The 16591-nt window shown below is 35.4% G+C and overlaps 1 long non-coding RNA gene across 2 annotated transcripts; it reads left to right on the top strand.

The window, feature by feature from the left end:
* Positions 1–6019: 6019 nt before the first annotated feature.
* Positions 6020–14761, top strand: LOC122019715. Of its 2 annotated transcripts, XR_006122003.1 has the most exons (7): positions 6020–6657; positions 9540–9604; positions 9687–9781; positions 9861–9973; positions 12479–14085; positions 14222–14306; positions 14392–14761. It is a non-coding gene; the product is annotated as an uncharacterized LOC122019715 (long non-coding RNA). The 2 variants fall into 2 exon arrangements; XR_006122002.1 differs by lacking the exon at positions 12479–14085 and having other exon boundaries at positions 6032–6657.
* The last annotated feature ends 1830 nt before the right edge of the window (positions 14762–16591 follow it).

The raw sequence follows: 16591 nt of genomic DNA on the forward strand, positions 1-16591 counted from the left end.
AGGAATAATAAGGCTAAGCACCTTTATGCTTGATCGGCCTTTCCCGCCCTAGCGTATACAAGTACCCTTGTGCTCGGCCGACCTTTGCTCGGTTGGTCTTATACTAGAAGGAATAAAAAAGCTAAGTGCCTTTTCGCTCGGTCGACCTTTTCCACCCGAGCGTATACAAGCACCCTTGTGCTCGGCTGGCCTTTGCTCGGTCGGTCTTATACTAGAAGGAATAATAAGGCTAAGTGTCTTCGTGCTCGGTTGACTTTTGCCGCTTGAGCGTATACGAGTAGCTTTGTGCTTGTCTGGCCTTTTGGCGGCCGGTCATATACTAAAAGGAATGATAAAGCTAAATGTCTTTACGCTTGATCAGCCTTTATCGTCTGAGTATATACAAGCACCCTTATGCTCATTCGGCCTTTGCTCAGCCGATCTTATACAAAAAGGAATGATAAGGCAAAATGTCTTTACGCTCGGTCGGCCTTTGTCGTCCGAGCGTATACACACTCTTCTTCCTAACTTTCCCCTTATCCCTAGGAATTGATAATCATGACCCATATCAGGTGCAATCGGAGATGTGTTGGTCCATAATTATGTTTTGACTGAAATTCACTAATGGCCCTACGGTACTTGGATTTCTTTAAATTCATGTTCCCTAAGAAGGTTTGAGAGAGGAGAAGCTAGATATGGTGTCAAAACTTAGTCCTAACCATTTCAAATGAAGTTCTTGCTCCGTGCCAGTTGACATAGAATATGTGAATCTTATAGATTTTAATGAACAACACACCCTGTTGAATTTTAATTTACACAAACAACAACCACCAATTTATTTTTAAGTCAAAACTTAGTTAGAGATTTAAGCTAAATTACAATGAGAAAAGAGAAAGCACAAGTTGTTGTGTCATCCCTACTTAAGCTAAATTACAATACTTTTAGAAATTTCCACTCACAAGTTATAGACTTCAAATCCAGTGTTAGACCTAGTCGATTTGAATTTCTAAAGTAATTCACAATCTATATTAGTCTCAAGTTTTAGATATTGTGATCAAAAACTTGACAGTGATCGGTTGAACAAAGCGGCCAAGGTCCCAATCTATCAGCCCCACGTTGGACCTGATATGGGATACTATCAAGCCCAAAGTGAGCCTGATATGATACCATATCAGACCCACAATCAGGCTGAAAATTTTTGTAACATTCAATCACCTCTTGCGAGCTTTAAATAATTAATGGATAGCACCGTTAGAGTCCTTGCAAGACCAGATACTCACAAGACTTGACATGGGTGCAATCAGAGATGTGTAGGTTCATAAGTGGGTTTTGACCGAAACCCACTGATAGCCCTACGGTACTTGGATTTCTTTAAATTTGCGTTCCTTAGAAAGGTTTGAGAGAGGAGAAGTTAGATATGATGTCAAAACTTAGTTCTAAGCACTACAAATGAAGTTCTTGCTCCATGCCAATTGACACGGGACATGTGAACCTTATGGATTTTAATGAACAACAAACCTTATCAAATTTTAAATTATGGGGATAACAACAACCTTTTGTTTTAACTCATAACTTAGTTACTTTGGAATTCCTAAATTATATGCCTAATTTATATTTCCAAGCAGACCTTGTAGACTTGAAACCCAGTGTCGGACCTAACCTATTTGTATTTTTGAAAAATCCCAACCATTACTAAGTTTTTAGTTTTCGGAAGAGAGATATGATGTGAAGTATAAGTTATGTCTCTTTTCACTGATTAGAGCCACCATGACAATTTGGATATTGTGATTTTATCTCACTATACAATATTATTGTTATTCTTGTGATAATTTAGTATACACTTCTCATATCATACATATCACTGTATTAAACAACAAATACTACATACAAAGATATAAAACTAACAATACTACATAATTATACCTTTACATTCCCTACCTAACTATTTTGCTTACAACACTATGGATAATTAATTCGATGTTTTACAGAACATGTCCCTCAAATTGATACAATTACATCAATTATATATTTTTTTTCATGTCTCCTTGTTTGAAATTCATCTTCAGATCGTATAGAAGACATCGAATGTATCACATCACAAAGAAGATAGTCAACGCTGTAAATAATACCAACAATTTGATATTTGATATTTTATATCCATATTTTCTATTCCCAATCTTTGATCTTGACTTACCAAGCTTCTTGTTGTGGACATTCTATTATGAGAGACATCATTAGTTGAAGGGATGATGCCTTTCAAAATTTGGACCAATAGCAGCAAGGTGCTCACGACTATATTATTTTATATATGATGTCTGTAAGATTGTACATAGAATTAAAATTTTATATCAACTAACATTTATACTACATTACTAACATACACATGAATATTGGATGCTCACCACTGCTTCAAATTAATATTTGAATTGACTTCCACTTGCTAGAGAATTATAATGATTGAACGTTATTGATTTAGTGTCCACCATCAATAAGTAGAAGTGTGCATTATCACTAGACAAAGGTATAACAATATACCTAAGCTCTTTATCTTCTGTATCTATCTTTATCACTTATTGCAAGCCAAACTTGTTTAAGGATTTTATTGATGACTACAAATATCCAAAGTCATACATACTTAACCAAATAATAAAATTTATTCAAATACTATATATTCTAAAATCATTGACATTCTCACTGTGAAGAAGGTTGAACAATATATAGACTTGTTGTATGACTTACCAAACGAGGATGCCCTCTAAATTGAATTTTACAATATATGTCAATTACCTCCCCTTTTGTAAAAATCTCTCCATTCACACCAGATAAGAAGGAATGCACATTTAAAGCAAATGGTGATTCCTCTTAAACTAATTCACTTGTAAACCTGCAAAGTAAATTAATGATTATAAATCATAAATTTAAATTAGAGGCTATATAATTATCTAAATTAGAGAACCATATAATTATCTTGACTTATCATTTAATTAAATCACCTATGTATTTAACATACTTTAGATTCCCCAATTGTTTTAATAAGTAGACCACATGTTCGTCTTATTTTTTCTTCTTCGAAGTCTTAAATTGCTTATTCACAAACTATGCCCATAAACATAAAACACATTTAATTAATGAATTAAATCAAATTAAATGCTATTTTATATGCAAATACAGACTTACAACAATGATTTGTTTCCTTATTTTGTTAAGTTGGGCAATCCTAGCTGCATCCTTCTCTGCCTCTTCTTCAAAAGTGCCTTCCATTATAGTGACAATGTCTCTGTCTTCTTCCATATCATCCACATCAATTTTTCCTTTCCTCTTCTCCATAACATCAGGTTCTTTTACAATTTTTTTACCATATGCTTCTATTAAAACGTTCTCCATAGGCTCACATATTTGTATATTTCTCTGCTTCCTTTTAGGTAAAATCTGAAGCCATGCACAATGGACTATCAATTGTGTTGGGAATCTTGTGGCCGGCTAAAAGGGGGGTTGGATAGACAGTGCCCCCAATTTGATTGCTTCCTATGATGTTAGCATAGCGGAATACAAAACAACAACAAATAGAAAGCTAATCTAAAGATAAGAAGAGAAATGCAAACCGCTAACACGTTTCCTTTAACATGGTTCAGATATTAGGGCTCCTACTCCACGACTGTCCGTAAGGTGGAGATCCCTCAATCCTTCGGTGGATTAGCCCCCGGCAAACTCCGGCTATTCAAGTAACTCCTTGTGGGTGAAGAAATCTCACCAGAACACCAACCAAGACCTTTTGGATTACAGGAGCACTTGAAACTTGTTGACTACTAATTAGGTTTTAACCAAGTATAATTTTGTCACCTTGGCCAGCTATCCCAAACTCCATCTTATAGAGCTTGGGGAGAAACAACCTTGTTGTTTACTGTTAGCAGTCGACTGATCCTTGCACCAGTCGACTAGTGCCAACCCAACTGTACTCCAGAGAATCTGTGATTCTGCCAATGACTCTTTACCAGTCAACTGCTACAATGCACCAGTTGACTGTTATAGTGCACCAATCGACTGCTACAATGCACAGTCGACTGCTACAGTATACCGGTCGATTGCTACAGTAACTACTATAGTACCGTCAGCTGCTATAGTTCCCATTGACTGCTATAGTGCCCCCGTTGGCTGCTATAGTAACCCCCCGGAATTTTACCCTGAGTACAATCTCTCATTTACTCGTACCCTCACAGCTCACTTGATCCTTCCTTGCAGCCTTGACCTATTGTCTTCAAGTCTTCTTCCCTTTGGCTCTCGTCCCTCGGATGCATTCAAGCCCACGACTTGTCCCTATGCCATCCTTCGCGTATGTCTTGAAGTGTGCTTCCCTCGGCTCTTGTCCTTGTTGCCATGTCCACGGTCCCTCGGATGCCCCATCCTTCACCGGACCTGAAGCCATCAAGCTCAGTCATATGTGTATCCTGCAAACCTACACACTCACATGCACATATCAAATACAAGGGTGAACCTAACTTAAATCCTTTGCCCAAACATCAAAACACATGGTCACACCGGACCATTGGGATTGCTCTAACAAATTGGAGTATCCTTGTAATCATAGCCACTTATGTCACGTCCTCTCCTACTTCTTGTTCCAAAAGCTACTGGTTCAAATTGAGCATCGACTATAGGATCGCTTGATTGAGATTACATGCCTTTATTTTCTGTTATTTCCAGTAAGTCTTCCACCCTATCATTCAAATACATGTTCTCCATTGTTAGTTTCTTAATTCGATTTTCTGGAATAATGCAGTTACAATATTCCTTATTACTTTAGCTTCATGCTTTGTTGTCTTCAAATTGTAATGTCTCTATTGGACGTTGAATGTCATCAACGAAATCAAAGTTCACAATCAATAATTTTTCATATTGGGTAGGGATTAGGTCAATTATAACCTATCAAATTATTAAATCAAATGTTAAAAAAAGCATATTAACCTAACTAAAGTGACAGTATTCAAAATTTACCTTTTCAGATAAGACTCGGTGGAACAAATCCCTCACCTTACTTATATGTGAAGGAATATTCCTCCACTTATTTATTTGTGCTCCTTCAATTTTGTATGATTTTTAGATTAGAAAATGCTCCAAAAACTATGTCTGATTCATCATGATAAATGTTAGATATTTATACATGTCTGCAAAATATTGTTAAATTTAACGTCAAAAATAAAGTCACTGCCAAAAGACCAGCACAACCCTTTACATAAGGGAGGTTGGTGTTGGAATGCATTATCTAAGTTGATAAAAATATGTCCCAAATCTTAAGTAATTATTGAATCATAAATTCATGGATGACTTCAGTCCAGTTGAATATAACAAGATTCTCAAAATCGTCTACTATATGTATAAGACATAAAAAGACCTTATATGTACTAGAAGAAAATAAGACACAAACAAATATATACAAAATGTAGAATTTGCAAAATAACAAAATATCGTCATATTTTTAACACGATTGATATAAAATTTAAGCAACTCCTCAATTCATGATATGATAGATTCTTTTTTATTTGAGAAATAAGTTAGAAAGAGGTTACTGATAATGAGTATTTTGGTGTATTATTTTGGCTCTTATTCTTGACATTTTTATCTTTTGATGCTTAATTTTATGGTTATATTACATTTTGTGAGGGAAATCTATTTTGGACTTAATTAGAAATTTCTTACAAATTGTGAAATTTAATTTCATATTTTTATGTGGTTTTGTAGGAAATTCAAAGAGTCGTGGATTAAGGTTGAGCCGGATCGAATTTGGCCTAATTTGGAGGTCAAACGAATGAGATCAAGCTGAATCAGTGTGGACCGTTGATCTAGATCAAGAGAGATCTTGCTCCTTCATTCTGATCAAAGCATCCTACCCATGATCCAAATCTAAAATGATATAGACCATTGTATCCAAACAAGAAGGCAACTTGATCCGGACCACTCATCTCTTCATCAACAAGATCAAACGAGTAGATCTTCATCCACCTCCTTCATCAAGATGGACGGCCCAGATCGCATGAGAGAAAAGCTCCCTTTTCTTACCTTCCTCGCGACTTAGGCTAGGGCACGAGATTTCCCCCACCGCTAGCCACTCTCTTCCTTTCTTCTTCCTCACCACCGGCCGGCGGCTCTTTCCTTACCTTCACCGCCGCCGGCCGGTCCTCCACATCCATTTATCCTCTTCTCCGATCTGCTCAATCGGCGACGACAGCAGCTCCGGCGGTCTCTTTGAGTGGACAGCAGTGTGGGTCTAGGGTTCTCTTGACGGCGGAGCGTTCTCCTCAAGCAAGGTATTCCTTCTTCATCCCTACCTCAGCGGACATCTTCCTGTGGATGGCGTTCCGAAAGCAGAGGATTCCAGCAGAGGAATCCGACTGTGCCTTATTCTCCAGCGAGCTTCTTCTCAACTTCATCACTGACGTTGTTGGATCTTCTGGTAACGGTGTTCCGCAAACAGAAGGTTCCATCTCAGTGCATACTCCAATTCCAGCAGAAGTACTCCAATTCCAGCACAAGCACTCCAATTCCGACAGATCACTCAAGCAAGCTGGTCGTGATCAGGGGCAGTCGTGTGCTGTTCATCAGCGATGGCGTTCCAGATCTGGGACCTTTGTGTGACGGTGAAGGGTAGTTGAATGGGTGTATGATTGCAGAGGAGTGGATTTGGTGATTAACTTAGTTTGTTTCCTTGTTTGATTTGTTTTGTCTTTGTTCTTATGCATTTTGGATATTTTAGTTACTGTTTTGATTCATGTTTGAATTGCTTAGTTGTTAGTTTTCCTTCATGTTAATTGTTTAAGGTTAATGTAGTTTACTTTCTTGCTTAATTAGGTTGTTATGTTTTTTATTGCTTCTTAGATTGATAGATTGCACTATGTTTAGTTCATTTATGCATGTTAGTTTCGTTTAAGTATGATTGTTGATCTTGTATCATAGGGTGACAATGTGGTACAAGTTTAACACTTATGCTTAATTAGGTTTTGTTTAATTGTTGTTAAGTTGTTAGTTAATTGTCTTTGTTTAACTGTTGCTTTCTTTATGCATGTTTCTTTTCTAGAAAGGATCCTCACAACGTAGAGTGACACTACGTTGTGAGTTCATATTTTCTAGTTAGTTAGGATTTCCTTATTTGCATTAGTTGTAGAAATTCCAAAACAAAATCCCCATTATTCGATTTCGTTTGAGAGCAAATGTTATACCACTGGTTCCACGTGAGAGACGACCCGGTCCTCTACTATACTATCTTAGTGTAGGTTAAGGGGTTTGGTTGAGTATAAATGAATTAATTTGATCCTGCGCAAGTGATAGTTGCGCGCTAATTAGTCACCCGATGCTTTAGTTGAATTGATCAAAACTGAAGCGCCTCGGTCTACAATACCAAGCAACAAAGAAACACCTCTTCTTGTAAAGGCAACCAGTACACCTGAAAAACTTAAATGATAAGTAATTTTCTACGACAAGATCAATATTATATAGGATGATATCATGGTAAACAAGGGCCTAAAATGATCCCATATTAGACCCAATGTTAGGCCTGATATGCTATCATATTAGATCCACGTTGGACCTGATATGAGATCATTTTAGGCCCTCGTTTGTCATGATATCCCAATAACCATGGCCATCAGCTGATTAACATAAATAAATATTAAGATTTTCAAACTATTTTATTTTAGTAAACTACTACTTCGTGCTTCAAATTCACAATAATAAGCTGTACTTGAAAATCTAAAGGTTTGAGAAGTTGATTTCTAATTTTGAAATATTGACTAATATAATACGGATATGTTACATATCTTGTATGTTCAAGAAAATACTAAAGGGGAACTATTTGATCAGTGCTATGTATTGATTATGTAAAATAATACATCTATGATGTCTTCCTTTCTTTATGGATGTTTCATAAAAACTATTAAAGTGACCTAACACGCTGCTCCAATGCAATTTCTGTCTACACTGGTTCGGCCTTTGCAAATCTAATAGTTTCGAAGGTGATACATTTGCAGATAATTTAACAACAGAGGATGAAACATCCGACCCACTTCCTTCCGCCATTATGAAAGAAGAGTATTGATAGAAACCTTAAATCTTTACTATAGAGATGGGACTAGTGTGGATTTTCGCTGGAAACCGTTGATGTCGCCTGATGGACCCACGAAGATACGTAGTCTTTGGGTGGGGGGATGATCTCGCAACTTAAAAAGAGCGAAAGATTTTTTGCTATCAGAGAGTTAAGAAAAGCGCGAGGCTTGCATGCGTTGAGAGAGGGAGGGATAAAGATGTTGACGCCATTAACATCCGAACCATCAATAAAATTTTTAAATTAAAATAATTCAAATGTGCTTCGGACATCTGAGAAAATGGGATGGCGAAATATGATGTTGACGGGAGGTGTACAAAAGAAATTTTACATTTTTTTTAACGTGGGGTTTGGCAAATACAAAACTAGGGTATATCTTTTGATAATTTCAAATTTCCACGTACACCTTATGGTAAAATACTGTAAAAACTTAGGGTGCGTTTGGGTTGCGTATTTTCTATTTCCATTTTTTGAAAATGCGCGTTTCTTAAAAATGGTGTTTGGATTGTATTTTTCATATCTGTTTTCTAAAAAAATAGATATCATTTTCTGGAAAAATAGAGAATGACTAAAAGTTATTTTCTATTTCCTAGAAAATGTGCGTTTTCCAAAAAATAAAATTAAAAAACGTGCAAACCAAAGGCACCCTTAGTAGTTACGTCTTTTTCTTGTCCCATAGTAAAATTTCATTACTTGGTGGTTATTTGGGCTATAGCCTAGCCCAAAACGAGGACACAGACACTGAATCATAACCCTAGTCTCTTTTATTCTTCTTTCTCCGCTGTCCGTCCCAGATCGCCTCCTGCAGCAACCGCAGCGTCCGCCAGCCCGATCGAGTTGAGAGGCTGCCATCGACGTTGCTGCTGCCGCGGCCGCTGACGTTGCCGCGCGCATAACCAACTTCTATTTTTTCAAAAGCATATGTCACAGGAACATCGGCCGCTTACAAACTTACACTAGCCTGCAGTTTTTGGACAATCTCAACCTCTCCTAGCTGTTCCCCCTTCCTCGCCTATCTCCCAATCTCAGCCTCTCACAATTCTCCCCCACTCAGACTGGCATAGGTTTCGCTGAAGAGCCAGAATCTTATTTCAATAAATATGAGAACCTTGGAGTCTGCAGAAGCATATGCACAAATATCAAACAATCAACAAGGACTTCCGCTAAAACAAGAAATCATCGACTCTTTGGTCCAGATGCCATGAATATCATAGTGGTAGCTGCAGAATGCGCGCCATGGTCTAAAACAGGAATGGCTTGTTTCACATTGACTGAATGAAATCATCTTAATTGAAAATTTATATTTTTGACAATGGAGGTTAATTTTTTGGTTTCACATCATTCTCAATCAGTTCTTCTGACCTTTTGTTTTGAAGAAACTTACCTTCTAGTACTAACCATTACATGTGTTGTTTGAAATTTGAACTTGTTATTCTTGGTGCTTAAATTGGTTGATGTTTTCATTTAGGTGAAGTTGGAGATGTTGCTAGAACTTTACCCAAAGCATTGGCCAAGAGAGGACATCGTGTAATGGTACTTGTCATAACTCTAAACTCAAAATTGTTTCTATGAATGGATCCTGCTCATTGGTGAGAACACATCAATATTCCTATAGGGTCCTTGGCGTGTCCCATGTGGTTGATTTTTCTGATAATGGATTTATGGTGTATACCCCAATGTGCCTGGGTAATACTCAACATTGCACATCAGGTATATGTTTATTCATGTGTTGTTTCTAGTGTCAAATACATTAAGAACCTAAAACCATTATTGTTCATATTATTTCCAGGATGATTTCTTGAATTTCATAATTATGTTCATGGCGAGCCATGCTTATTTTAAGAACCCTTATCTGAGAGCTAAAATGGTTGAAGTACTAAATTGTTGGTTACCAAAAAGAAGGTTGGAAATTCAGTTTTTTCAATTTAATTTCTTTCTAAAATTTAACACAATTTACAAATTTTAATTCTTACAGTGGGTTTTCTGCTACTGCTGCTCTTTTTAAAGGACACCAGTTGTTTCTTGACTCTCTAGTTAGAAATCTTCTTAAAATTTATGTGGATATTGAATTCACTGGTCTGCATACACAAGTAGATTTTTTTCTGCATATATATTCATATTCTAGCAGTTGTTTCATGGGTAGTGAGTATAACGACTCCGTATAAGAAAAATAAATATAAGAAGAAAATGTAAATAGAGGTCGTGGAAAATAAACCAAACAACTCGAAAGAGCATCCAAACTCGAGTGAGACTGACAGGTAGAACTTTTGAGTCACACGAACCTAAAAGTCATAGGAAAAAAACAAGGAGTAGTGAGTCTAACAACTCGGCGGGTATAAAAAGAATAGTGCACGAACTACATAGTGTAAGGAGATCAAAGGAAGCAGTATAATGTTACTTCCTAACGTAAATAAGAGCACCAACATAATATCTGCGGATAAAAGCAAAAGCAACAACATAACTATCTACTAACATGAATAACCAGGTATGCCAAATAACACCGTCTCCGGTTATCTTACCTACTATCTGATATCAAGGATGTCAATATAACCAACAATTAACCAAATCCATCAAGTATAATAAATAACAATAATAATCACATAACCAATGCAAATCTTGCACATACCAAGTCTTGACTACGGGGAACAATATTTTACCCGGAATGAGCCTCATGAGCAGTCAGGTGTGTACATACTAAGGACAATATGCTACCACAAATGGTTCTTGTGGGTAGTTAGATGTACACATGACCATTATCTACGTGCAACAACATGCTACCACGAATGTGTTTCGTGGGTAGACAGGGTGAGGCAACCATTTAGCTACTGACTGCATGCAACAATATGCTACCACGAATGGGTCTTGTGGACAAATGTAATAATAAGGAAGTAGTAAACCATCACACCCAAGCGTATAGGTTGCCAATTATGCAACGGTATACTATTATTAACATAGAGCACAAATGCAAATGACAAACAACATAGTATGAATAACAATGAGACTGCATAGATATCAAAATAGATTAAAAATAAACTCAAGCAAGTAGGTATCAAACTCAAGAAGCAAATAGAGTGGAGTCAAGGTAAGCAAGTAAATGCTACTTAATCAACATAAATGAAAGACAATCATGCACTAAGATCAAAGATCTAAGGAGGTTAAAGAAGAAACTATCCACCTCTATTGTAGATTGTCCTAACTGTACCGTCTTCAAGTCAAAGGTCTACCTCGAGCTCGAATCCTACAAGTATAAGATACCAAACAAACTAAGTACTAGAATAATACTAATAACTCTAAATAATCTAAGTAGGTTAACCATTTATTCCCCTTTTATCAAGTATTCATTTAACCTTCTTAATCATGGGGTAGCACATTATTAAGTGATTGCGTAAGGATTTATCAATCAATTAGTTGACTTACAACCTAAATAAATCAATTTATTAGTTTATCTTGATTCAGCTATACTTAATCTTCAGTTTAGTTATGTAAGTCATTAGCAACTGTAATTAGACTTCAATTAACATCCTTAACTAATTAATTGATTATTTAATCAAATTAATCTCTATTAGTGATCCATCAAATCCGACAATGAATAAATCTTACTTTTATCTTCTTCTCCGCATCTGCATATAAATCAATTAGTTTAATTAACCATTAAAAATTGAATTAATCTTACCTTCTTCTCTATTTGGTGTGGGCTACATGGTGTGGGGCTATGACAGGAAGGAAATAGGTTAGCGATCTGCAAAGCCGCAACTGTTGAAATCTGACATTAGTGGCAGCGACTCACCAACTTATGGAGATCTTCCATCTTGTGGTGAGAGATTTGTTGGCTTGCATTAGAGATTCAACTTGCCACTAAATTTCTCCATGTTGCCCAAAAGGAACACCAACATTGACCTTCGGTGCAAGGGGGAAAGGTCAATGGGTGGAAGAGGCACGAGGCAAAATAGAGAACAACGGCGCGTGGGTCATAATGACAAAGTATTCACTCCATGGGAAAAAGGGTTCGGGAGGTCTACGGTTATGTCGATGGACTCAAGAAAGAATAGGGTTCAATATAGTTTTTTTTTTCTATTTGTTGAATTAGTTAATTAATTTGATTTGATTACTTTATTTTAATAATGGTGTTAACATGCATCTAATTAATTTGATCTTTATTGATTAATATTTTATTAACATAACACTTATTGCTTTCAGTAATAGTGATACATCTATTCTAAGATATTTCAATATTTACTCAATTAAGTACAAAATATGCATTCAACAATTGTACATGGGAAGAATGTTGTCTCATCTTTGCCCGTCCCTGGATTCCATGCTTTGTTTTCTTAGAATATTAACTTTGTCATCCATAGAGAAACCAATATAAATTTATAACTAATATATTTTATATTACATCCTCAAAAGGGATTATTGTAGTTTGAGTTAGAGCTTTGGATAATTCAAGACAAAGTTCCAGCAATTTCAAAAGTTGAAATTAAAGATCTTTAAACTATTTCAATTCTTACAAGTTATTGTTAATTCTGGTGACTTTATTGTCACCAGAAAATATTATTATTGGATTAATTAATTCTTTACTCTTTTTTCAAGTTGAAAGGGTAGCTAGCATGCTAATTCACTTTCTCTTGCAGCTTGCTGATCTTCAACGGAGATTTTGTAATGTAAAATATCTTGAAAAATACGAATTTAGAACCAAACAATTGTAAAAACAAGTTAGTGCAATGTCCATTTGACTTTTCGTATGATCTTAAATTACATTGTTGTTTAATGCTTGTGAATTTGCTGTGAAAGATTGCCGAGATTTATGTTCATATTGCAAGAGGTGACAAAGAGAATGTATTTCTTGTTGCAATCTTGAAGGATGGATGAACATACAATGAGAGGTATCTCCTATGCACGATTTTCTTGCATGGATAAGGATGCCTTGTGATCAACTTTTTCTATCATTATTTATGTAGTGTTAATTTTTTTGAAGTTTTATAAATGAAATAGTTGTTTACATCTACCGTTGATATTCTCTCGAATATTGGCGAAGATGATAAGGTGATCCAACCAAATCAACAACTTCTGAAGCAGTGAATGTTAAGGCTATTTTTGGAGAGATACTAGATAAATTTCTTGTCTCGATTCAAGCCTGAATCGGGTTAAGAAATTCATCTGGTATCTTGTTAAGAATAGCCTCAGTATTCAATGCTTCAGAAGCTGCTTATTTGGCTTTAAGTTAAACAAACTCCTGGATCACCTTACCATGTTCACCAATTTTCGATAGAATATCAACTGCAGATGTAAACACTGTTTCATTTATAAAACTTCAGAAAATTTAATATTACATAAATCATGATAGAAAAGGTTGATTCACAAGACATTTTTATCCTTGCAAGACAATTGTGTATAGGAGATATCTCTGTCCATCCATCCCACAGCAGGAAACACATTCTTTTTATCACCTCTTGCAATATGGATATAAATCTGGACAATCTTTCATAGCACATTCACAGACATTAAATAAAAATATAATTTAAGATAATACGAAAAGTCAAATGAACATTGCACTAATTTGTTTTCACAATTGTGTGGTTCTAAATTCGTATTTTTTAGGATCTTTTATATTACGAAACCTCCGTTGAAGATCAGCAAGATGCAAGAGAGAGTGAATTAGCATGGTAGCTACCCTTTCAACCTGAAAAAGAGAAAATAATTAATTAATCCTATAATAATATTTTCTGATGACAATAAAGTCATCAGAATTAACAATAACTTATAAGAATTGAAACAGTTTAAATCATTGATGAACAAGAATGATTCACAAGGCATTCTTGCTTATGGAAGACAATTGTGCATAAGAAGATACCTTCTTATTGTATGGCCATCCATCTTTCGAGATTGGTGAAGATGGTAAAGTAGTTCAGAAGTTTTTTCTGCTTGGTCTCAAAGCCAAATCAGCATCTTTTAAAGCATTGAATGTTGAGGCTATGCTTGAAGAGATATCAAATGAATTCCTTGATCCGATATAGGTATAACCTTCTCGACTCCTTGAAAAAAAAAAATCTTAATTTAGTAAAGCAACACGAGATAAATTCATGTTTATGCAGTGAATAGTTTATGATTTTTCTCCTTGTGATGCTGACCAACATTATTACTTTTGTTTAGTATAACTGATGAGAGATCCTGTCATTTTTACCTTTATCAAGAATATAAGTAGACCGGCCGGTTATCCAAAGGCACTTGCTGAGTGGTAATGTATAGTTTTCCTATCATTAATCATTTTTTTTTCTCATGTCTGATGATGAAAAAACTAAAATATCGTCTTGTAAACCCAGACTGATCCATTCAACCGTGTTCCCATCTCACTCAAGACATGCTAATGCTCAACACAGAGCTGAAACAAAGAATCCAAGACTTCATCAGATCCTTAGAGGAAACGAAGCTGAGGGCATGAAACTTCTGAAGATGTTTGTGGTTGAGTAAATGCGGATCAAAGCTGTTTACGAAAATGACAAAGGGTGAAGCTGAAGGGCCACCTTTCTAGTCTTCAATAGTGGGCGAAATTGTTATCCATATTCCAACACCTTTGTGACCGACACAAACACATTCAAGGCCTTACAAAAGGCTTCTGCTATGAATTGTTGGTAAAACTTCTCTTATTCTTTCATTACATGACCTATAGAGAATTTAGACTCGTTTACAAGATTTTTCCACCTCTCAGTTGCTTAGGTGGTTAGTTTTTTTATTTACTAATTTTTATACGTAATATTATAAATAGTTATTATTCTTTATCATATTTATTTTTAATAAAATATATTAAATTAAAAATAAAAATTTAATCTAAATATTTAAAAATAAAAAATAAAATAATTTTTAATATAGGTTTTAATTAAATATATTTAAATTATTTCAATCTTAGTTAAGAGTTAATTAAAATTATTAATTTGAAATTATTTAATTAATTTTAATATATTCGTGTACAAATAGTTAAGTGGCGAGTTTGACACACCGTCGAGACTAGGCGTCGCCTAGACTATGTGATATGTTTGAATGTGTCGTTGGGTTTGGGTGATGTGTACGGTATTGTCGTTGGGCCTAGGAGATACGATTGGACTTGTCGTTGGGCTTGAGTGGCGTGTACGGGCCCTTTGTTATTCGTTAGGCTTGGGTGACGTGTTTGGGCTCACCACTCAACTTGCGTGATGCGTCTAGGCTCGCACGACACGTCCAGACGTGTTGTTTGGCTTGTAGTGAGCATAATTTATAGAATCGTGATTCTATGCAGAATCGATTTGAGGTCAGAATCATATCAGTCAGGATCGGATTGTAAAATCATGCGATCCTACCAAAAACCTTTGAAATTTTATGATACATGATTAATAATTAAACAAAATATCTAAAAACCAATTTTATTTATTAATTTTGACCTCAAATCACATATAAAACTGTCTACACTCAACATCTTAAATTATATTATTATTTGTATAATTTTAAATTAATTAATAATTTAATTACAATTCTGCATAGTATCACTCAATAATATTTATATTTTCATCTTATAAAATAAAAAATGTAAAATTTCTATTAACATAATAATAATAATAATAATAATAATAATAATAATCAACCTCAATAATATTTCCTTAGTTTACAAGATGATCCAATTTAAAGGCCAACAAAGCATCTAATGTAATAGAAGCTATTGAATCCTTTGATTCAAACATAAACGCTGAGAATAATCTTCTAAAGATTCGTTAATTCTGCAGAATACTAGATAATAGACATAAAAAAACACATCATTTTGGGGGGGAAAATGATAAAATATTATTGATTAAAAAACTAACTCAAAAATAATTAAACAGATGTTTAAATAATCTTTAAACCCTAACCATACCTCTACAAATGACGAAAAAAGGTAATAAAAAAAAGATTAAAAATTTTCTAGTCCTCCGAAAAAGATTTTAATGATGTTTTTTGGATTTAAAACTGGACGATCAAGGGTAAAATTTAAACTAACTATAGATCTCTAAACGAGTTTTAATTTGATATCTTATAGGTCTCGTGGTTCAATCTGAGTTAAAAGTTATGACATCTCAAAATTTCTATTGATCCTGCTTTGATCATGTTACAATCCTACTGATCCTGTTATGATCCTATTGATTCTACCGATCTTGCTCTGATCCTATTGTAAAGCTCGATTCTACACGATCCAGGATCGATTTGTGTGTCTGGATCGTCAGATTGTACGATCCTACGATCCCGGATTGTACGATCCTATGATCCAGGATCGCGATTTTACAAACTATGGTCGTCAGGCTCAAGCGACGCATCTGATCTCGCACAACGTGTCCTCATCATTAGGTTCATCGTCGGTCTCAGACGACACGTCAGGACAAATCTAAGGGTTCATTATTGGGCTTGGGTAACGCATCAGAGACGACACGTTCGAACTCATGCAACGCGTTTGAACTCGTCGTTGAACCCAGGCGATGTGTCGCGATGGTGAAACAGCTGCTGCGGTAGTAGTTCTAGGCA

Source organism: Zingiber officinale, chromosome 9A (genome assembly GCF_018446385.1).
Source record: "Zingiber officinale cultivar Zhangliang chromosome 9A, Zo_v1.1, whole genome shotgun sequence".
NCBI classification, from domain to species: Eukaryota; Viridiplantae; Streptophyta; class Magnoliopsida; order Zingiberales; family Zingiberaceae; genus Zingiber; species Zingiber officinale.